Below are 18714 nucleotides of genomic sequence, written 5' to 3'. Positions count from 1 at the left end.
ACAGCATCCCAAAATCTATGGGATGCTGTAAAAGCAGTCCTAACAGGGAAATTCATAGCAATGCAGGCCTACCTAAAGAAACAAGAAACATCTCAAATCAACCGTCTATCCTTACACCTACAGGAACAGGGAAAAGAACTGCAAAATATGCCCAAAAGGAGTACAAGGAAGGAAATAATAAAGATCAGAGTGGAAATACATGAAATACAGACTAAGAAAACAATACGCAAGACCAATGAAACCAAGAGCTCTTTTTTTAAAAGATAGACAAATTTGACAAACCTTTAGCCAGACTCATCAAGAAAAGGAGAGAGAGGACCCAAATTAATAAAATCAGAAATGAAAGAGGAGAAGTGACAACAGACACCACAGAAATACAAAAAAATTTAAGAAAATAGTACCAGCAACTATATGCCAACAAATTAAACAATCTGGAAGAAATAGATAAACTCCTAGAAGCACACAATCTTCCACGGCTGAATCAAGAAGAAACAGAAAATCTGAATAGACCAATTACTACCAATGAAATTGAATCAATAAGCAACAAGCTACAAACAAACAAAAGTCCTGGACCACATGGCTTCACAGATGAATTTTACCAAACATTCAAAAAGAACTAATACCTATTCTCCTCAAAAGTATTCCAAAAATTCCACAAGGAGAGACGGCTCCCAAGCTCATTTTATGACATCACCATTACCCTGATCCCAAAATCAGACAAAGACATTGTAAAAAAAGAAAACTATAGGCCGATATCCCTAATGAGCATAGATGCAAAAATCTTCAACAAAATATTAGCACAGCGAATTCAGTAATACAGTTAAAAGATCATAGATCATGATCAAGTGGGATTCATTCCTCATATGCAAGGTTAATTTAATATCCACAGATCAATTAATGCGACACACCACATAAACAAAATGAAAAATAAAAATCATATGTTCATATCAATAGATGTAAAAAAAAGCATTTGACAAAACCTAGCATCCATTGATAAAAACTCTCAGCAAAGTGGAAATAGAGGGGACATATCTCAACATAATAAAGTCCACATATGACAAACCCACAGCTAATATCATACTCAATGGGGAAAAGCAAAAAGCATTCTCCTTTAGATCAGGAACAAGACAAAGATGCCCACTTTCATCAGTTTTATTCAACATAGTTCTAGAAGTCCTAGCCACAGCAATCAGACAAGAAAAAGAAAAAAAAAAAAGGCATCCAAATGAGAAAGAAGTAAAATTGTCATTATTCACAGATGATATGATACTATATAGAGAGAACAGAACCCCAAAGATTCGACCAAAAAACTATTAGAACTGATAAATGAATTTACTAAAGTAGCAGGATACAAAATTAATATCCAGAAATTGGTTTCATGTTTATACACCATTAATGAACTATCACAAAGAGAAATTAAGAAAACAATCCCATTTACAATTGCATTAAAAACAAACAAACTACGAATACGTTTAACCAAGGAAGTAAAAGAACTGTACTCAGAAAATGATAAGACATTGAAAAGAGATATTAAAGGAGAGACAAATAAATGGAAACTTATACCATGCTCATGGGTAGGAAAAATTAATATAATTAAAATATCCATACTACCCAAAGCAACCTATAGATTCAGTGGAATCCCTACCAAAACACCAATGGCATTTTTCACAGAAGTAGAACAAATAATCCTAAAATTTATGTAGAACCATATAAGACCCCGAATAGCCACAGCAATCCTGAGAAAGAACAACAAAGCTAGATGTGTCATGCTACTTGATATCAAATTATACTGCAAGGCCATAGCAATGAAAACAGCATACTGTGTTTCCCCAAAAATAAGACCGGGTCTTATATTAATTTTTGCTCCAAAAGATGCATTAGGGCATATTTTCAGGGACTGTCTTATTTTTTCATGTACAACAATCTACTTTTATTCAAATACAGTCATGTCATCTTCTTCTGGAACATTGTCATAACGTACTAAATGCGTACGTCTGGCTGACAATCTTAACCTGGGCTTATTTTCGGGGTAGGTCTTATTTTCAGGGAAACACGGTAGTATTGGCATAAAAACAGACACACAGATCAATGGAACAGAATAGAGAGCCCAGAAACAAATCTATCTTTATATGGTCATTTAAATCTATGATGAAGAAAGCAAGAATCTACACTGGGGTAAACACAGTTTATTTAACAAACGGTGCTGGGAAAACCAGAGATACATACAAGAACCCTGAAACTGGACCACCTTCTTACGCCATATTCAAGAATAAACTCAAAATGGATTAAAGACTTAAATGAAATACCCGAAACCATAAAACTCCTGGAAGAAAATATAGGAAGTAAACTCTCAGACATTACCCTTAGTAATATTTTTTATTGACATATTTCCTCGGGAAAGGGAACCAAAAGTAAAAATAAATGCATGGGACTACATAGCTAACTAAAAAGATTTTTCACAGCAATGGAAACCATCAACAAAACAAAAAGACATCCTACTGAATGGGAGAAGATATATGCCAATGACACATCCGATAAGGGGTTAATATCCAAAATGTATAAAAAAAACAAAAACTCATACCACTCAACACCAAAAAAAGAAACAATCCAATTAAAAAATGGGCAGAGGCCCTGAATTTCTCTAAAGAGGACATACAGATGGCCGATACACAGATGAAAAGATGTTCAACGTCAATAATTTTCAGAGAGATGCAAATAAAAAACACAACGAGATACCACTTTACTCCTGTCAGAATTGCTACATCAGTAAATCAACAAACCACAAGTGCTGGTGAGGATGTGGAGAAAAGGGAAACCTTGTGCACTGTTGGCGGGATTGCAAATTGGTGCAGCCACCCTGGAAAACAGTATGGAGGTTCAAAAACTTAAAAATAGAACTACCTTATGACCCAGCAATTCCACTCCTGGGTATTTTGCCAAAGAAATCCAAAACACTTGTTTGAAAAAATACATGCACGCACATATTCATTTTTTTTTCAAGAGAAGATCTACAACCTACTTTTTAAATTTAATAATCCAATATCAACATCTTTTCATGTCTGTAGCTATAGATCTATTTCATCTTAAAAATAAAAGTAAACCCACACACACCCCAAATGTAATGTTGTGGATGGTGTGTATGTGTTTGTTTCATCTCTCCAATGCCAGCTAGTTGTTTAACAGTTATAACCCCTGCAGCTTCACTATTTAGATTACGAACTGCCGAGGTGAAGCCCTGGGTCATTTTCTCCTTTCTTTGCCTGCATTCCCTCTCTGAGTCCCATGAATCAGTCTTGGCCACAGACACCCAAACCTTTCCCTCCCGTATGAGGAAGGTTTTCCAGTAATGACACCTCCTTTCTTTGCCTTCTCCTCCAGCCTCCCCAGCTTCACCGTTGTCTCCACCCGGTAGGAAGGTGCACCTCAAGGCCAGCCCCTCCTCATGCCCTCCTGTGACGGCCGGAGGTGTCTCTGTTCAGAAAAATCCCTCCACATATCTCTGTAGCTCTGGTACTTTTTCACGCCAAGTCTGGTTCTGACTGTCCTAAGGTCCCTAGGACTCACAAATGTAAAAAACATCATTTACAGGCTAAGTATGATAAGCTCCACCAAGAGATTTCCAGGTGAGACGGGGTATAAAAATGACACATTGAATATATTCTTCAAAAATGGCCTTGTTATGAAAAAGAAAGGCTGAGAAACTGATCCAGATGAAAGGAGACTAAAGACACAGAACAACTAAATGCAATATGTGATTCTAGACTGGCTCCTGTGATGGAGGTTTAAAAAAAAGTCACAAAGGACATTACTTGATAAATTGCTCAAAATAGTATATGAATAGGAGATTCGTTATAATAAAAGTCTTATGCCAAATGTTAACTTTACTGAAAGGAATAACTGTAGTGTATAAAAGAGACTCTGCTTTTTCTTAAGAAATGTACAATGAAATATTCAAGGAGAAAAAAAGTACATGATGCATGAAATGTATTCTCAGATATTCAGGAATGTATGCATAGTTTTCATGCATGTATGTGTGTGTGTTCATACAGAGACAGACATGGAAAGGAGGCAGGGGAAGAGGCAGAAACAGAGAGCAAGAAAGGAGAGAGATGGTACATGAGTCAAAATATTAGTAGATAAATCTGGATAAACAGCTTATGGCTTTGCCATCCATATAACTTTTCCACAAGTTTATTTTGAAGTACATTTTTAAGTGGACCATTCACTTTTTTAAAAAATTGTTTTTACCTGACCTTTGAGATTTCTGCCTTTGAAACCCACAGCTACCCTCGCCACCACACCCAGACCCCAGAAATGTGCAATGCAACTTGCAACTGTTACCTTGGGTCCTGTCCCAGGAGAGAAACCTGGGATCCTCTGCACATTTGAAGCATTCTAACATTGCCACAGGATTTCACAAACTACTGGAGCACTCCCTCCCCTCCAAAATTGTTTTTTTCTTAATAAAAAACAGTTTTGAAAAACCACAATAAATTGAAGACGTTTACAGGCTGGAATCCCTAATTTCTCCCTTTCCTGATGCAAACGAGTTGTCCGTCTTCTGGGTTTTGTGGTGTGAATTGGTTTGCTCTGCTTGTCACTTACCACTCCTCCAAGGATTTCCATCTTCCAAAAATGCGTTGGCATCTTTTGTCCTATCCTCTTCCCTTCTTGTCATGCTCAAGCACTTAGTCTTTTAAAATCCTTTACTTGTTTTAACAGCTTTATTGAAATTATACTTCACATACCACACAATTCACCCATTTAAAGTTCGTAATTCCCTGATTTTTCCTATATTCACAGACATGCGCTTCATCACAATGTTAAAATATTCATGACTTCAAAATGAAACCTCGTAACCTTTAGCTACCATCCAAGTCTTCCCTCCTCCCCCCAGCCCTTAGCAACTGCTAATCTACTTTGTAGATTTATGTGGACATTTCATAGCAATGGGATCATACGCGGTCCTTTGTGACTGGCTTCATTCACTTACATAATGTTTTCAAGGTTCATCCATGCTGTAGCATGTACCAGTATTGTTTATTGCCAAAGCGTTGCATTGTATGGATACTCCATATTTTATTTACCCATTCATCGGTTGGTGGGCATTTCGGTTATTTCCAGCTTTTGACTCTATGAATAATACTAAGAATATTTGTTATAAGTTTTAAGTGGACATGTTTTCATTTCTCTTGAATATATACTTAGAAGTGGTTGCTGGGTCATATGGTAACTCTATGTGGACCATTTTGAGGAAGTCCAGACTGTTTTCCCAACTGGCTGCACCGTTGTTCATTCCCACCAGCAGTGTACGAGGGTTCCACTCTCTCCACATTCTCAGTGACACTTATTATATGACTTTTTGATTCCAGTCATTTGTGTGAGTGTAGTGCTATCTCGTAGTGGTTCTGATTTGCATTTCCCTGATGGCTAATGATGTTGAGCATCTTCTCATCTTTTACTTTTCATGGCTTTTTGGGAAGTAGAGGAGATAAGTGTGTCTGACCTACTGTGTTTTAACTCAAAACACAATAGCTCATTTCAAACGTTAAACAGGAGAACATTTCTTCTAAATAGTTGAAAACATGTATGTGTATAGTGACACCAAGTCCTTACCGACATGTACAGATTTCAGGTTCTATACTTTGTACGTTAGTATAGTTACTGTGTGATTAAGGGACAGCAATACTGTGCACTGGGTTTGCTCTGTAAGATTACTTCTTGGGTGGACTTGAGGGGGACATTCACTCAAATTAATCCTCATGGATGAGTAAAAGGCAGAACAGGACTGATTGCCGAAGCCTCTGGAAGCACAATGTTTTTTCGTCACCAATGAGGTTTACGTCTGTGGTGTATAAGTGTGTTCCACGGGTGATAAATATTAGAGAAATGTGAGATACTTTGACAGTGCACATAGCATATGATTGAAAGGTAGATGGCAAGATGCTTCAATGCGCTTTTTCACTTGATTGTGGTGTAAAAATGGGACGCATCACACATGCCAGATGATAACTGTGAAAGTTGGGTGAGGGTACATGGAAGATACATTCTTCTATCTTCTCTTGTGTTTAAACATTTCTGTAATAAAAAGCTTTAAAAAATGAAAGATGTTGGGTGCCTCATAAGGAGAGGGAGGGGACAAAATACTACCTGACCAGGGTGCGTCACTCCATCAAGTCTAGAGTTTAACTATCTCTCAATAAGGAGATTTCAGGAAGTGCCATTCCTTTGAGGTTGGGAAGGAAATATCTTTCCATATAACAGGAAGAAAGAAGATATGGAGGAATAGGAGAGTGTTTTGATGAACAGTTCCCATCTCGTGGCTTCTAGCTCCTCTGTGAACAGTGGTCCAGTACGTCTGCTGAGCACATGAAGACGGCCTCAGTTTGAGGAAAAGGAAAGGACATTTGAAGTACATTTGAGTACATCAGAGAAGAGCATTGACTAAGGAAATAGTGACCTCGGGTCCATTTGTTTTCTTCATGTTAGCAAGCATAGAATAATTATTTGTGGACTGAGTGAATTATTTCCAGGGAGTGCACGGGCTCAATTTATCAGGGCACCAGTAGACAACAATGTGAGAATTGATCCAATAGTGATCAGTTACTTATATGAAGGAATTTCTGGAAAAGGCAGAGAGATGGGCTATTTTCCAGACAAAAAGGATTAAAATGTATTGGAAGGGTCCCACTTACAGTGGAGCTTCTAAAATGTTGGTTAACTGACAGACCATCTGGTCTACCTTGGTCCATCCACATGGATGTTAGAGCCCTCCTATATCTCCTCACCTCTTTAAGTTCCAGGCTCTGGGTCCCATCTCACCTTATTTCCCTCCTAGGACCTCCACAGAATCTGCATTCTATCTGTGACGCTGAGCTTCAGACATTGTAGGGTCAATGACGTAACTCTGGACGAGAAGATACAAGTCAGGTAGTGAGAGAGGGCTGAGGTGGACATCTGTTTTGCTTTTTTTTTTTAACACTGGGTATTCACAGCCTTTATAGAAAAACTTCAAGTGCTCTCTAGGACATTCATCCTATTTTTTGAGTCACAGCCTATACAAGTTGAGATGCGTTCCCTCCAGACCCCTATTGTAAGGATGGGTATCTGTGCTATCATAAGTTTGGGTCAAAAAAGAGCATTCCATGGAAGTCCATGATGAACCCTGAATATCTGCAATCCTTGTGCATAGTCAGGACTCACCTCTGATTCAAGAGCTGCAAATGTTCTGGGGGAGATTTATTATGGCTCCACCATGGCCATGAATATCAAAGGTGACATGCCATCCTCAGAGCTGAATGGTACATGCTAAGGGCAAGATCATGTACATTTGCATCAAGCACGAATGGAAGGAAGGCACCAAGATCACCTTCCCCAAAGACAGGGAGGCCATGCCTGATGACATCCCTGCAAACACTGTTTTACTACTGAAACAACAGCCCTGTGCCTTTCGGTCTAAGGCCCCAGCTCGCTCTCTGGTGCTCTGATCAGCCTCAAGCTGGTGGAGCCGGTGTCAGACTGAGGAAGCTGGGAGCAAGGCAGGGTCCCAGTGTGGGGATGACAACGCATAGACCTTTGTCCCACCAGCAGATTCGTTCTCTCCCTTTCGTTTCTTCTTACTTTCCCACTCACTCTAAGGCATCTTTTCCGTACTTTCAGCTGTATTTTACCTTGGACCGTAGGTAGTTGCCTGGCCAACATTCCCACCACTAACAGCTGAGCGATGCTTTTGCTCTGCTAAAAAAATATCATCAATCCAATCACCTAAAGAAATACCCAGGGGCGGGAACCCCTTCTCCAAGGTGACTTTCCAGTAAGGAAACTTCAGTTTAGACTTTAAAGGATGCTTTCCCAACACATTAACATGTCCCACGAGACAGACTTATAAGCTGCATCTATACTCTTCCTGGACCCCACCCCAACCAGCCCAGGATCCACTGTAGTAATATCCCCCCCAAACACACTCACTGAGGGGTCACCCACCCTGGGATCCTCTGATCACTGATTTCTCCATAATGACCACGCCACTGTTTCTTCTTCACTGATGTTTCCTCAAAATGTACGTGTCCCGGACCCTCTTCAGGTATAGAAGGCCTGTCTTCCCCACCCCCCTAAAGGATATAAAGCATTCCATGAGGGGGAAGGTGTGGTCTGCTATACGTGGTCATTAAAGTTAAACTAAGAGGCAGGAGACACAGCCCATCTCCTCACACTTCGTCAGGGACAAAATGGGCTTTTGGGGGCCACATATCTCTTTCTCAACTAGCGCTCTAGGGGACTGGTCACCTTTTAGAAGCCACGTGTGTCTTTTTAGTTGAGACACACGTCTGAAAGCAGTGCCCTCAGAAGGGGTGAGAGCAGCCTGAGGGTCCTGTTGAGCGCGACCCCTGCAGGTAGGGCTTGGATGGGGCCCAGGCTCCCTGGGGGCCCTGGTTGGGGTGTGTCTGACATGAGAGCTGCCCCTGGATGGGCCCTGCCTGGGCTCGTATTTGGGACTTCTGCTGAGCATTCCCAGACTTCACTGGGAAGGGAAGGGGCTCTTCAGGGAAGGGGATAACTGTTATGCGCCGACGCCCCAGTTCCTCCTGTAGGACCTTCCCAGTGCGTGTCTTCAATTTCTGACCTTTGTTGTCCCAGTGAAGACAGCTCAGCCTGGACCAGAGCCTCTGCTCTGTGTAGATGATACAGGGATGCCCTTTTGCTGGGAATTTTCTTGCTTTTTCATGCACCGTATGCTCCCAGGATTAAGGCACTGAAAACAGCCCTTCATTTTGTTCCCGGAAGGTATTTGAGGAGGAGACTGCCCCTTCTGTGGCAGGGTCTGGGCAGACTTGCTCCCAAGCATCTCCTCTAATGCCATGTCCTGAAGACAAACGCTCTGCTGTCCAGGTGGGGATGTTCCCAAGCCTGGATTGCCTCCGCCAAGCTCTCTGGTTCAGGGCATTGAGGACTCACTCTGTGTTTAGTGTGTGGGAAAAGATTCCTCTGACACCACCTGAAGATGTGCTTACGGAGCCGAGGCTGGTGCCGCTGCTCCAGTCTGACTCCTTGGGCCTCCACACAAACGTGCAGCACGTGGGAAGCTCTCATGTCCACGCTGATCACATGCTCAGCATAAGGCAGGGAGGCTGTGTAAGTCAAGCCATCGGAGGCAAAGGACATGTCAGTGCGTTGGCCTTGGGCCTGGCGACGCTCCCTGTTCTCTATTTCAGACCGTAACTCATGAGAGTTGCTCCTTAGAGTCTGACGATTGAGGATCTTGGAGAACTGGTATTTTTGCTGGGGGACTTTGAGTGCCACAGGGTGACTGACTCAGGGCCCCCTGTCCTTCCTGGCCCACATGTGAGGTGACAGGGAGAGGACGAGCCAGGACGGAGGCTGAGTATGCTGCGGTCACGTCATCTCCATGAAGACATGGACAGCGGCCTCTAAGGGGCATGAAGCCCCCAGATTTGAACTCCACCTCAGAACTAAGGCTTATTGAGGAAGTAAGGTTGGAATTCAACAAGGAATGGGACAAGCAACCTTCAGATCTAGAGACTTCAGTGGATGCAAGGACCTGGGAGGGAAGGTCCCCCAACTTCCTCATGTGAAAATTGTTACTGTTGGCATCCAACATGTCTTGTGGACTGCCGCGAGGGACGGAAAGCTCCTGGCAGGTACTCAGGAAGGCGTCCCCTGCCACTGACGGTGGCAAACTTCTCTGTTCTGTTATGGTGTGGGATTCACAGAACAAGCAGATGTCTTGTCCTACTTGATGTAGTGCATCTACTTGATGCGCTCCGTGATGTAGTGCATGGCTGGGTGTCATGTCCTGCACTACGCACAGGTCCAGGTGGCAGACCCGCCTGGATTTCTTCAAACTCTTTGCTCGACTGTAGTTTCCAGACATTTTCAAGTTGTCTCTGACATAGACCCTGCCCTGACGTTATTGTATTTTCTCCCACCAGACTCAGCCTATGACTTTCCAGGTCTTCCTCAGCGTCATGCACCAGGTGTTTATCTGAGGAGCCCTCTGAGTCACTCAACACATGATCTTTTTCCCCATTCTCTGGGAGCGGGGACTAAAGGTGGTCCTGGGGCAGGGTTTGAATGAGACGTAAGGGCTGGGTTTGGGGCAGGATTTCAGGGGAGGGTTCAGGCTGGTCTGCAGGCAAGGACGGAGGTAGGGGCTGGAAATGTATTGGGTACACGTGGTATGTGGAGGGATTTGGGGTTCTGTTGAAAGTAAAGACTGAGGAACAGTCACCCAGCACGTGGACAGCAGAGGGTGAGGACGTACTGGGCAAAGATGAGAAACCCCAGAAAAGCCGGATAATGGTTTCCAGGAAACATCCTTCCAGGCCTTAGGACGTGAGGGCTGCTGATGGACATGCAGGTACATTCGTTCGCCGTTGCTGCTCCAGAAAGGAAGGGCGACCACCGAGTCATGCTTATCGGCAGCTGATTCTAAGACTTTTCCTGCAGAACGGAGGCGGTAATCTGGCCTATGCTGGTTGGAAAAGAATGCTTTTTCTTCTCCTTTCCTTTCCATGTTAGGAAGTTACTTTTCTTTTGGGCTTTTCTCTCCAGGAGTGCCAGGATGACAAGGCATGGAAACAAAAGGTGACCATACCCTACAAGGCTGGTGGCAGGGTCCTCCCCCAAGAGAGGCCTGTAAGGAATAGAGAGCAGGAAACTCTTGATTGAAATCACAAGGTGGAAGGGAATAAGTCTTTGGCACGAGCTCTACACCAGGAAAGATCTGAAAGTGACAGGCTGGAATGGTCAGCGCCTGTGACTGTTGGGACATAAGTGGACAACGCACCAGGGCTATCTGGAAATGCATTCTATAAATCAGGGTTCAATAGGATGGAAATCGATTTAGAGTGAGTCACAGTGAAGTTGTAGCCTGGTGGTGGTGAGGTAGACAGCACTGGTGGTACCTGATGACAAGCCCATGAGCCAGTGGGATTCCTTGTCGGGGACAAATCTGGTAAGGGGTTAAGAAAGATGGTGTTCAGGGTCAAAGGGGCCTCTGGTTGGAGAAGAGGATCCGCTCTTGGAGTGCCATGTGGTGGGGTGCCAAGGGGTTGGGGTGAGGAATGGTGCGCTGGGAATGCAGATGCCAAGGAAGGAAAGGGCTCTGGTGACAAAGAATGACCTAGTGGTGGGGGTGAAAGAAAGTCAGGTAAGGGGGTCATTGGATTAGGGGAGAGAATTGGGGGTGGCAATGGTTAAAGGCTCAGGCAGAGGGGCTGGTATTGGTCTTCTGGAAGTACTGCTGAGAAGGCGGGGGACAATGGGAACAGTGACTCAGTCCCAGGAGCTGTGGAAATCAAAGGCCACACAGAGGGAATAGCATCTCCCAGGGCCTCAGGGAACAGTAGACAATTGACCTCAGCAGTTGTGTTATTGCTCACCTGACAGAAGGGATCTGGACGTAAGTATTGACAGCGCATGGTATCATGATGCTGGCCCAAGGAGCTGCAAGAGACAGGAGCTACAAAGCTGCAGCCAGGACCAGAACAAAGGAAGGAGAACCTCACGGCCCTGTGGGGCTGGGGCCCCCTGAAGCCTGCTGCCCTTCACATTGCTCCACATCCATGACTTCACAGTGCACTCAATAGCACTCACCCCAGGCCTACATGCCCATCTCCGTTCCTATGGCTACTCTACCCCATGACTATGGAAGGCTGCACCGAGTCCCGGGAATTACACAGAACATGCTGAAGAGGGATCAGGAAAGGGGGGGAAAGACTAGTCACCTTGTCAGGACAGAAATCAGCCTCTGTCTCTCCTCTTCTGCCCACTGGTAACATCTCCAACCTGGGAAACCAGGAGAGTGAGTGATGTGGGATGCAGGCAGAAGCGTAGGTATTATACAGGAGTCCCTTTGTGGGAAACCATTGTAATATTAGACTGTGAATGCCCAAGAATCTGTAGATACGGTCAAATGGTCGATGATAATATTAACAAGCTCCCCACGTGTCTGTTGCTTCATTTGTAAAGTACTTCACAGACTCATTTGATGCTCAAAACCACTCTGTGAAGCACAGAGGTCAGCGGTTACCTCAAAGAGGAATCTGATCATCCAGGAAGTCCAAGTACTTTCACAAGGTCAGAGGACAGAAGTTCTGAGTCTCCATGTCTTTTGGGCAATGTCCGTTGCTCAGGTGCATCACTGCTCATGGCAGTGCAGGGGCAGGGCAGGGATGGCAGAGCAGGCGACCTGAGAGGTGTCTCGGGGTCTGCCTTCCCATGAGCCTCTCCTCTGAGGGCTCTGTTTTCTGAGAGGGACTGTATCTAGCAACTAATATCCCCCGAGACCACGGACCTGGGACCTCATGGAAAGGACTGAGAGCTCAGAAAGCTCCCACAGGAAGCGCTCATCCTTGGAGAGCTCAGGTGGTACAGGCAGAACCTTACCTTTCCGTGTCCCACACTTCCCTCTCCTCTTGGTTCTGCCCTGATGCTGAGAAAAAGAAGAGACTCATTTCTGTCACATCTCTCCACAGGAAACTCAGACATTCATGATCCAAGAGGACCGTGACTATTTTAATTACTAGAACTTTGTGTTCCTTTCTTTTCCTAACGTTTATGTGTTCAAAATGTTTTCAATTTTTCCTTTGAAAATCTCAAAGCAGGATTTTGTCTACGAGGTCCACACTTGGTATTGTCAGTCAGAAGTCCTCTGCTCAAGGAGGACGGAGAATCTGAGGCCAACAGTTGCATCTCTGCTCCCTCAGATAGACTCTGTAACCTGGGGCCGAGCTCAGGCTCCAGCCCCTGCTCAGAGGTTCTCAGAGTCTCAGCACGGCTCTCCTGATCAGCCCAACACAGAGGAAGGCTCGGTGAGGTGATGCCTGACATGGGACTATGACTCCTGATGAAGTGCTGGGGACTCCGTTCTCCTGCAGAGATCCCAAACTCTATATAACGCAAGCCAGGGCCAGGAAATCACTGTTTGGGGTTTGATCCTAGAACCCTCCCCCACACCCAGACAGTCTGTGAGCTTCCAAGGAAACAGTCCCAGCTGAACCCCTAGACCTGCCTTCTCCTAGAAGGATGTTGTATCCTCTCCTCAGAGTCCCCACCTCAGGTGTTACTCTGAGCCAACCATGGTCATTTTAAAAGGTGGGACTAGAAATGGAACAAAAATAAGGAAACTCTGATGGGGTCGCTCAGGGTTCCTTACCTTTGGGATGTTTTTGGTTTCCCAGACAGGTGGTAAAGATGGAGTCCCCATCAGGTAGCACAGGAACAGAAGGAACGACCACAACCCATACAAGCAAGTGAGGATAATCTGTAAAGATACTGAGCCGAAGCTCAGACAAATGTCAATAAGGCTTTTCAGAAATGAGAACGTATTCCATCGTGTGAATTCCATTATCTGAATCGCCAAGCTGCCAGAGGCAACTGAGCTCTGAGAGTGCAGACTCTTGACTTTATTGCCAGGCCTGCATCACAGACCATTGATGAGTTGCAAAAGGTTGTGACACGGCACCTCCTGCCCCCCTACCCACCAGCCCAGCATATCTCTCCACCCCTCTTGGGCGTCTACGTCCCTCTGCCCTACCTTACCATCCTACCTTATGACTCAGCAATTCCACTCTTAGGTATCCGTCCAGAGAAATCCAAGACATTAATTCAAAAAAATATATGCACCCCTATGTTTAGTAGCCAAGACACAGAAACAACTGAAATGCCCACTGGCAGACAACTGGATTAAGAAACTGTGATACATTTATACAATGGAGTATTAGCCATAAAGAAGACTGAAATCTTACCATGTGCAACGATATGGATGGACCTAGAGATCATTATGCTAAGTAAAGTAAGTCAGATGGAGAAAGACAAATACCATATGATCTCACTTATATGTGGAACCTAAAAAAACAGACTAAATGAGCAAACTAATCAGAAACAGTCTCAGAGATATAGAGGAAAAACTGAGGGTTGCTAGATGGGAGGGAGGTGAGGATGAGGGAGAAGGGGAGGGGATTAGAAAGCACAAATTGGTAACCACAATATTGCCATGGGGCTACAAAAGACAGTTTGGGGAATATAATCAATGATGTTGTAAAGATTTTGTAGGGTGTCAGATGGGCACTTGTCTTATTTGGGAGACCACTTCATGGATGGAGTAGATGCCTGACCACTGCAGAGTACCTGAAGCTGAAGCTGAATAATACTGAATGTCAATTATATTTTTATATATAGTCATATAGTCACAGGATGTGGAGCACAGCATAGGGGATAGAGTCAATGGAATTGTAACAGCTATAAGATGTCAGAGGGGTAGCATATTGGGGGAGGGGTTATCACTTTGTGAGGGGTGTAAATGTCTAACTATTACATTGTTTTGTACACCTGAAACTAATAAAAATAAAAGAAAGGAAAAAGCTGTATTAAATTGTAATACTCAATATATGCCAATAACAAAAGATGAATACAAGTCAGGTGTATACATATTTTTGGCACCCACGGTATGTGTAAAGTAAAAAATACACTCTTCAATAACTAGTTGGTCAAAGACGAAAACAAAAGAAATGAGACAATATCTTGAGAAAAATAAAACCAAACAACATACCAAAAGTTATGGGATGCATCAAAAGCAGTTCTATGAAGTAAGTTTATAGTGATAAATTCCTACATTACAGACAAAGAAAGATCTCAAAGAACCTAACTTCACACCTCAAGACACTAGCAAAAGAATAACGTCCAAAGTTATAGCAAAGGGAAGGAAATAAACAGAGCAGAAATAGAGACCAGAAAAAGAATAGAAAAGATCAATGAAACTAACTGTTGGTTTTTTAAAAAAAGATAAAGAAAACTGAAAAACCTTCAGCTAGTCTAACCGAGTGAGAGTGAGAGAGACAAGACTCCAATAAATCAAATGGGAATGAGACAGGACATATTATAACAGATTCCACAGAGATAAAAAGGAATATAAGAGATTATTATAAACAATTATATGCCATGAAATTGCATAACCTAGAAGAAGTGGATACATTCCTAGAAACCTGCAAAGACTAAATAAAAGAGAAACTGAAATTTTAAATAGATCTATCGGTAATCAAAGACCTCTCAACAAAGAAAAGCCCAAGACCAGATGGCTTCATAGGTGAATTCTACCCAACATTTGAAGAAAAATTAATGCCCATCCTTGTCAAATTCTTTCTTAGTCCATTTGAGCTGATATAACAAAATATCAATGATTGGTAGCTTATCAATAGGAATTTATTGTTCACGCTTCTGGAAGCCGGAAGTCTGGGTTTATGGCATCAGCATGGTTAGATGAGGGTACTCTTTCTGGTTCATAGCCAGTACCTTCCCAGTGTGTTCTGACATTGGGGAAGTGGCTAGAGATAGCTCTGGAGCCTATTATTATTATTATCATTATTAGGGATAATGCAATTGACGAGGGCTCTGTCCTCTAGACCTAAGTTCCTCCTAAAGGTCCCGTTAATAATACCATCACAGTGAGCATTAGGTTTTCAACATATGAATTTTAGGAGGACACAGTCATACCATAGCAAACTCTTGCAAAATACTGAGTAAGTAGGGAACTCTTCCAAACTCATTTTATGAAGCCAGCATGACACTGATACCAAAGCCACATGAAAACACCACAAGAAAAGACAACTACAGGCCAATATCTGTAATGCATGTGTACACACACACACACACACACACACACACTTTTTTTAAAAAGAAACCTCATCAAAATACTAACAAACACAATTAAACAACAGGTTGAAAAGAGCAGACACCATGACCAAGGGGGACTTATCCCTACAATGCAAGGATGGTGCAACATATATAAATCAATCAATGTGATTCACCACATTAACAGAACGAAAGAAAGAAAAAAGTCACACGATCATCTCAATAGATGCAGAAAAAAGAATTTGAAAAAGCAGAAAATTTTATGGTAAAAATTCTGACAAACAGTGAAAGAATGACAGTTTTATCTCTGTGATCAGGAAGTTAATGATGTCCACTTTTGATACTTCTATTCCACATAGTTCTGGAAGTCCTGGCCAGATAAACCAAGTAAGCAAAATGAAAGGCATCCAAATTTGAAAGGACGAAATAAAATTATCTCTAGTCACCAGGACCAAGATGGCCAGGAGACTCGCTGCCTTCTTCAAGAATGCCAGGGCAAAGGAGCCAGTGCTGGTCGCGACTTTCACCATCGGGGGTCTCACTATAATTCCCCCCCCCCCCACCATCCCTGTCAGGCCCTAAACCAAGTACACTGCCATGATCAACCAGGTCATACCCTACAACTACCCAGGTCCTGTCAGAGATGATGGGAACATGCGCAACATACCCAGCCACCCCAGGACCCCCAGGGCCCAAGCATAGAGTGGCTGAAGAAACAGTGAGCGGCTTCACTGACAGGGAGGAGGCCCCCCCCAGTGGCCCCAATAAAAATGTGAAAAACAAAAAAAAATTATCTCTGCAGATGATATGATCTTATATGTAGAAAATCCGAGAGAGAGAGAGAGAGAGAGAGAGAGAGAGAGAGAGAGAGAGAGAGAGAGAGAGAATTGATAGAACTAATAAATTCGGTGGAAAGTTGGAAAGACACAAAATCGACATACAAAAATCTGTTACATTTTTACATACTAACAATGAACTATCTGAAAGGAAAATTAGGAAAACAATTCTATTCTCAATTTCAATACAAAGAATAAAATACTTAAGGATAAACTTAACCAAACAGGTGAAAGACCTGTGAAAGTTTACAAAACTGATGAACAAAATTAAGACACTGATATATGGAAAAACATGCTGTTTTTGTGGATTGGAGGACTGAATATTGCCGAAATGTCCACACTACCCAGAATGATCTATACAGTCAATGGAATCCCTATCAAAATCCCAATGAAAATTTTTTACAGAAATAGAACAAACAATCCTAATATTCATATGGAACCACAAAGGACCCCAAATAGCCAAAACCATCTTTAGAAGAATAAAGCTGGAGGCATCACCCTTCCAGATTTCAAAACATGTTTTAAAGCTACAGTAATTAAAGCAATTACAGTATTGGCTTAAAGACAGACATACAGACCAACAGAACAGACTAGAGAGCCCAGAAAGTTACCTATGCATATACAATAAACAGATCTTTCACAAGGGTGCCAAAAATACACAATTGGGAAAGGATAGTTTCCTTAACAAATAGTTTTGGAAAAACTGGCTATCCACATTGAAAAAAATGAAACCTTATCTTGCACCGTACATAAAAATCAACTCACAGTGGGTTAAAGACATGAATGTCAGGCCTGAAACTGTAAAAATCCTAGAGGAAAACAGGGGAAATCTTCAAGACATTGGTCTTGGGAATAAGTTCTTGGATATGAAACCAAAAGCACAAAAACAAAGAAAAAATAGATAAATGTGACTACATCAAGCTCAACGGGTTCTGAAGAGCAAATGAAACAACACACAAAAAAGGCGACGTACAGAATGGCAGAACATTTTGCAAACTATTATCTGATAAGGGATTAATATCTAAAATATATAAGGGACTCCCTCAACTCAATAGCAAAAAGCAAAATAAGCCAATTTAAAACTGGGCAAAGGACTTGAATAGACATTCTCCGAACAAGACATATGAAGGGCTAACAGGTATATGAAAAGGTGCTCAACATCACTAATCAACAGGAAAATACAAATCAGAACCACAGTGAGATCACTTTATCCCTGTTAAGATGGCCATTAAAAAAAAATTCAAAAGATAACAGGTCTTGGGAAAAATTGGAACCCTTGGGTCCTGTTGGTGGAATGTACTGTGATTCTGCCACTACAGGAAACAGCATGGAGGCCCCTCAAATACTTAAAAGTAGAACTACCATATGACCCAGCAACCCCGTTATGGGTAACAGGATGAACATCAGGATTACAAAGAGATATTTGCACTTCCATGTGTTCACTGCAGCATAATTCACAATAGCCTAGATGTAGAAACAATCTACAAGTCATATGACAGATGAATGGGTAAAGAAAAAATATGCAAGGTAATATTATTCAGCCTTAAAAAGGAGCAAATTCAGCCATATCCAAAAACATGAATGAACTTTGAGGACATTATGCTAAAGCAGTCACAGAAGGACAAATACTACATAATTCCACTTATATGAGGTATATAAAATAGCAAAACTTACAGAAGCAGAAAGGGGAATGTTCTTTGCCAGGGTCTGAAGGAAGGGGACAATGGGAGGTGCTGCTCAAAATGTATGACATTTCACTTAAGCACGATGAGAACGTTCTAGTGGATTCTAGGGCTGTACTCAGGAATTTAGTAAATCCTCTTTAACATCCCAATCTCCCTAAGCCTTTGGATATCTTCCTTTATAATACACCAAGAAAGTTCTGGCATTTGAACCTCATTTAGTATAGGCCACCTTTTTATTCCATGTTGCAGCTCTCCAGCCAAACAAATTGTTAGAGCACTGTCTATGCACTCAAGCTACAAAACTGAGTCTAGAATCTCTGCTTAGCAGGCCCATATCAATAAATTAGGCTCGATACAACTTTACGTTCCTTCTCCCATTATCTTACATCCTTAATATCAATTTCCAAACATATTCCCTGGATTTATGTATGTATAAATTGGAAAAATCATGCAGTTCTTTTGGAGTGCAGTGGACCCCTTCTTGGTCACACGTTTTACTTCACTCAGTGTGGCTTGCTGAGATTTAAGTCTAGTTCTAAGTC

General features: G+C 42.5%; 1 pseudogene; it reads left to right on the top strand.

Annotated features, from left to right (window-relative positions):
* Positions 1-16107: 16107 nt before the first annotated feature.
* On the top strand, positions 16108-16373 carry LOC148755049 (NADH dehydrogenase [ubiquinone] 1 alpha subcomplex subunit 3 pseudogene; annotated as a pseudogene).
* Positions 16374-18714: the final 2341 nt, after the last annotated feature.

Source organism: Rhinolophus sinicus, chromosome 16 (genome assembly GCF_057876585.1).
Source record: "Rhinolophus sinicus isolate RSI-liver-muscle chromosome 16, RSI-T2T, whole genome shotgun sequence".
NCBI classification, from domain to species: domain Eukaryota; kingdom Metazoa; phylum Chordata; class Mammalia; order Chiroptera; family Rhinolophidae; genus Rhinolophus; species Rhinolophus sinicus.
Note: the sequence above shows the minus strand (reverse complement) of the source record. Positions and strands in the feature narration are given on the sequence as shown.